Here is a 6,257-nt window from a genome sequence, read left to right on the forward strand (position 1 = left end):
CTTTGACGGAATTCATGCAAAAGTAGCAGTCCTTCGCAATAACGGGTTTTTTCCATATGGTTGGTGTAGAGTACTTGCGGTACTTTTCGTTGTTTGAATTTTGTAGACGATACAACATACACAGAAAATCGTCGATCCTCCAATGTACACCGAAATCTATGTTCAATAGAGTTGCAACAAATTTGATCCACACAGGTTCATCCGGAGAATCTGGGGGAAAAGCATCATTTAGGCACTGTTTTTTCTCATCCAGTGCAACGTGAAGTGTCGTCTGCAAACTGTAAGTGACTTGTCAAGATCATTTTGTCGGTCGTTATTTGAGTGAAACAGATGTTACTAAACAGGTAAGTTATAATAATAATTACCTAACTTTTTATTTCCTCCCATTTTCCAGCAACTAAATAGTCTTGGAATAAAAATAGTACTTGGCGTGATGTAATATCCAAATCTTAGGTTAGTCAAAACCTACTAAATGACATTCAAACCACCAAAGCCGGGATGTACAAACTAAGTCTTGACCGTCTGCATCGAAATTGATGCCTGGTCGTTCAAACAAATTTCCACTAGATTTTCTGCAGAAGTTTAAAGGTATCTTAAATATCTAATCTTGCAGTAGCTAGTGTCATACATGAAATATAAGGTAAATACAATTGTATGATAAAAACAGAAATTTGTTTTTCGCGATGAGTAGGGATGTAAATTTGCATGAAACTTTAGCCTGATGAAAAGTTTCATGAAACATTGGGAGTTTCGTCAAACATTGCAATGTTTCAAATATAGCGGCGGGAAAATTCAAACTGATAAGATAAAAGCCTATTAGGTATTTTCACTTCAATAAACAGCTAACTTCACTTCTTAGATCGCTGAGGAGAAAATAAGGTACTAAATGGATGGGATTCAGTTCATTTTTGCCCTATTTTGCTAACATCTTCGTAAAAGGTCATTTTTCTATATAAGTGTAGTTAAAAAATAGTTTTTATTTTTTAATTACTATTTAATAAAAAAATAATGCACTACCGCTATTGAAATGTAACATACATTGGTGTAGGGAATTTAATATACATGTCTATTAAATTTAATATACAGGCCAGTACAGCAATGTGCGTAAAAACTCAACCTGCTTTCATTTCTTTAAATCTTGTCAAATATTCTCAATTAAATTAATAATCTAGAATTCGTCGACTCAGTTGCTATTTATAATGAAAGTGCAATGTGTCTTTAATATACGAGCTCTTAATGGCGATTTTATATGCTTATTATATTAATTTTCACATACATAGGTATATTAAAGTTAACATTATTTTTAACAGCGTACCAATATTGTATGAAAATAAATTTTAAAAATTTTCCTGAAATATCTAAATTACTCAAGCTAAATAATGTTACATGAAGTTATTTTGGGTTTCGGGATTCTATAGTACTTGGAATACATAAGGAATAAAAGATTTAACATAAACAACAAATAACTTTGCCAAATAAGAAATAAGTGAATTGGCAATGGGGGCATGTGACACGGTTTGTCGAGAAGTGCTATGTCACGCGCAATATACATCTACATGTCAAGAAAAGTAAAAAATATTATTAGTGTTTGAAAAAGTGCAATTCTTTGGGTAACAAGTATTTTACTTCTGCTGCATCATAAGAGATAATATTCGAAAGATTTACAAAAATATGATTACAATTAAACATAATTTTAAAATTTTAAATGAGTACTTTACTATATAATGCATTTAACACTTTATGAAAGGAAACTTCGTAACACTTGATATGAAACCCTAATATCTAATATCTACATGTAAACAATGTTATACTGTTTTAACTTAGTTCGTCTTTCAAAATTGAAACTGTATCTATTTTAACCCATATTATTCCCTAAAAATTTCTAAGTGGAAAACAATTTGAACAGTCTGACAAAATTAAATACACAGAAACTGAAAAATTATTTCGAGCATTAACTATTATCAAGAGAAAACTTACGCGTAAACAAATATTCAGTCCTCTTCGTTCCTAAAATTGAATCTAGTTTCTATAACATTAATATTTCACTGGAGTGACAACAGTTTCAAAAAAGAAAAGTCAGGAGAATGTTCAATACAAAAATGAACAATATGTTTCCAAATAATATTTTTAACTAGGATTATTTATAGCAGAGCGATATTACTACACAAATGAAATTTCGTTTCATTGATAATAATATTGCATATAGATTTTTTTATCATTTTACAGAATGTTTTATAATTCAAAATTAGAATATAAATTCTGAATTTGACAAGGAGACCTCTCCATATATGAATCAAGAAAAAATTTGAATGAAGAACAATATTTTAAAACTCACTACAGACAAAAAAATTATTCCAAAAATAAAAAAAGACTGCTTTATTACTGATAAAAAATAATTTTTTCGTGATACACAGAAAAATTTCACAAATTTCTCTATTGTCTATTGTCAATCGAATAAATAAATCGATAATAAATATGTTTTACATGAAGAAAATTTCCCTGAATGACAATTACCCCTTTAATAAAAAATGTGCAACTTTTAAATAATATAAAACGTGGCAAAAATGTCCCTATATTAAAATGATTCTTAAAATTTTTATATTACTGTTGCCATTTTTTAAAGTTACTTTTGCTTTCAATAGAAAATATACAACTTTCAAAAAATATATATCAGGAACAGCGTATCTAGTCGTGTAAATTTTCTTAATGAAAACGTAAAACATGGAGAAAATTTATATAAATAAAAGTTATTCTTAAAAATTTGTAATGCTTTTTCCGATATTAAAATTTTATTTTTACTGTTGATAAAAATGTACAACTCAAAAAAATATGAATAAAAAATAATAGAAATATCATATCTAGTCGAGTAGGTTTTCTCATTTCTGGATGAAAACGTGAATCGTGGAGAAAATTTCCATAATGGAAAATTATTCACAGAAACTTTACATTCCCTTTGCTTTTATTAAAAATTATTTTTGCTTTCAATAAAAAATATACAACTTTCAAAAAATATAAATAAAAAATATTAGAAATATCGTATCTAGTGGCCCAGGTTTCCTGGATGAATATCGAATATCGCGCAAACGTGGTTGAAGGAAATAGTTATTTTGTCCAAAAACTAGATTAGTATACTGTCACTTGGAAATGTGAACTATTTTAAATTTATTAAAAAGGCACGTTTAAATCATTCGGCCTATCCATATTTTTCAAGTTAAAAAAAATATTTTATACTAATGTATGAATAAAGTGATTAGAATAACTGAAGAATGTATTTCAAAAACAGAACATATTTCTATCACACCGAATTCTATACTGAAAGACTAACTTCCAAATACACTCTCTAAAAATTAAGCAGTATCATCTTACTTGTTGAAAACAGCTAGAAGTATTTCACGAAAAATCAGACATATTTCATTGGTTCACTCAGTGGAATTCCGTCACTGGTTTCATCAGCGCGGGTCGCTGCTTACTCAGCACCACTTAGACATGATACTTATGATTTAAGACTTTGGTGTTAATCTTTGCATAATTATCTTTTAAACCCCTCACTTCACTCTCACAAATCAATTTAGCCCCCCACTTTTTGAAAAATTTACTTTTTCTTCAATTATGCTCTGGTTCCAGAAGAGTTCTGGAGTTCTTTAATACAAAAAATTGAAAATTAAAAAAAAATAGTCAAAGAACAACATTTCCAAAAATACAAAATGTTGAAAAATTTTTCGTTTAAATAAACCAAAAGTTCTCTTTAGAGTTCTATATCCATAAACATGGGTCTTACAAAAAGTCCCAAAACACTTTTCGATGAAGTAAAAATTTAAAAAACTGTAGCACTTTTAAAAAAATTAAAATTTTTGGAATTTTCAATTGTTGGGAGTTATAAGAGTTCTGATCAGAGTTCTGAAATTTTTCATGCTATATATAAAAAAAGTATTATAAAACTTTTCAATCAAGTCAAAATTAGAGGAACTATGGCACTTTTTGAAAACACAAAACCCTTCTATTAAAACAACATTTTGAACTTTAACGAATTTGAGAGTTCTAAAAGTTCTGATTGGAGTTCTGGACTTCTTCTTGACAGCTCCACACAAATGTGTTACACAACTTTTCGATCAAGTCGAAATTCGATGAACTATGGCACTTTTATAACATACAAAACCCTTTAAGAAAAATGTGAAATTTTGAACTTTACCGACTTTAAAAGTTCTATGAATTCTGATTGGAGTTCTGCACTTCTTCATAAGAGCTCTACAAGAAAGTCCTATACAATTTTTTGATCAAGTAAAAATTCGAAGAAATTCCGTACTTTTCAAAAATCTTAAATGCAGGAATTCCAAAGTTTTAAAAGATCTAAGAGTTCTGATCAGAGTTCTGGTCTACTTCATAAACGTTCTACAAAACAGTGTTATAAAAATTGTCGATCAAGTCAAAATTCGAAGAACTATTGCACTTTTAAGAAAACCCTAAATTTTAAATATTCCAAAATTTGGAGAGTTCTAAGAGTTCCGATTGGAGTTCTGGACTTTTTCATGCTACACTGTAAAAAATAAAAAAATTGTACCACTTAGAATGGTAAAATTACTGATAAAAAATTGGTGCAATTTTGCTACTCTGATTATAGAGTGAATAACACTTTCAGGCTAGAAGTTCCAACCAATCTTGTAACTTTACCACTTTTAGAATGACAATATAGCAAGGCGTTGTCGACGTACAGTTTCTGCTTGTGAATCTGTGACTTTCAGTGTAGGAAATAAATAAACCCACTTTCGAAGTGTTGAATTTTCTGAAGATGGTAAAAGTACAGAAACAGTTAAAAAAAATTTTTTCCAACGTAATCTCACGGCTTTAAATTTGATAATTGATAACACGGCGGACTTGCACAGCTCTAACCGTAGTATAAGTACAAGTAATTTTAAAGTTTTAAAGTTGCGGAGAATAATGAAAAAATGGTAAAATTAAAATTGTGTGTAAAAGAGCGTGTTTCAGAACGGTATAAATTATGGAAAATATTATTTGCAAAACTGATAAGAAATATTAAACAAGAAGTTTTTTATTTAAAAAACTTTTTTCTGCTGCATTCCTTATTTGAACGGGAAACTTACCATTTCTAGTCAAATTACCATTATTGACATTCCTCATGTAGATATTAAAGTTACCATGTTGAATAAAACACGAATATTTTTGGTTAGAATACCTTCACCTAAAATTCAGAATGCATTTGTAAATTTACAAAATATGTCTGGAAACTTACACAACCTAAAAGGTAAATTCCATACTGAAAGTAGATATTCGTTATTTTTAGTCAAAACGTTACTTTTGGAGCTGCTCTGAAGGCGGTAAAATTACCAGAAATTTTTTGTACAGTGTAGCTAACTAGTGTCAAAACATAAACTAAAATCTAAGGTAACTGATTCTAGTTTTCATCTTTTGATTGCAAGTCACATATAGTTGGAATCGCAAAAAACGTAGACTTCGTATATAATACTTTTAAATTTCTGATTGCAAAATTGAAAAAATTTTATGTTTCGCCTTTTATTCTTATAGGTATAGCATTCGGGCCCAGGTAGAAACCACAGGAAAAGTCTAGCGGGTGGAATTAGCTGAGCAGGTAGATGCAAATAAAATGAAGATTGCATGATTTAACTCACCTTTATTATTCAAAACAGAGTAGTGGTCCCTTAAGAGTCATACATTTTCTAACTATTGTTATGCCTAGCCTGACGGAAAACCACGTGTCATAATATAATTATTATTTACGGTCTTATTCAAGAACAAGTATCCGGCAGATATCTGCAGATATCTTAAATAAACAAATGAAAACATAAATAATAAGAATGAACAGATAGAATAGTATTTCGGCTACAAGTAGTAATCCTTTTTACGCGCTGAAGCTTATGGCCATTAGTGTTACCGAACATGAGGGGTGTGGAAGCTGAGATGGATTTGTAAATATATCTCACCAGGTTAACTACCTTATTGAAAATGTCTGAAGAAGAATCAATGTAGATCCATAAATATCCAATTTGACAAGTCAATCGTAACAGCCCTTGTAAGCCTCAAACTCTGAATTGGTACTTGGGAATAACGGACAGTGTACACACACTAACGCAGAGTACATTCACTGACACAACAGAAGGCGTCACCAATCCAATTAGGGGCCAGTCAACAAATTCGTAACGGCTTTGGTGAAGGGGGTTACTTGGAGCATTATGCAAATGTTAAAGTTACCAAATATAGGTGGTCTACATAGAGAGGGGGGG

The sequence above is a fragment of the Belonocnema kinseyi genome, chromosome 10 (genome assembly GCF_010883055.1).
Source record: "Belonocnema kinseyi isolate 2016_QV_RU_SX_M_011 chromosome 10, B_treatae_v1, whole genome shotgun sequence".
In the NCBI taxonomy this organism is placed as follows: domain Eukaryota; kingdom Metazoa; phylum Arthropoda; class Insecta; order Hymenoptera; family Cynipidae; genus Belonocnema; species Belonocnema kinseyi.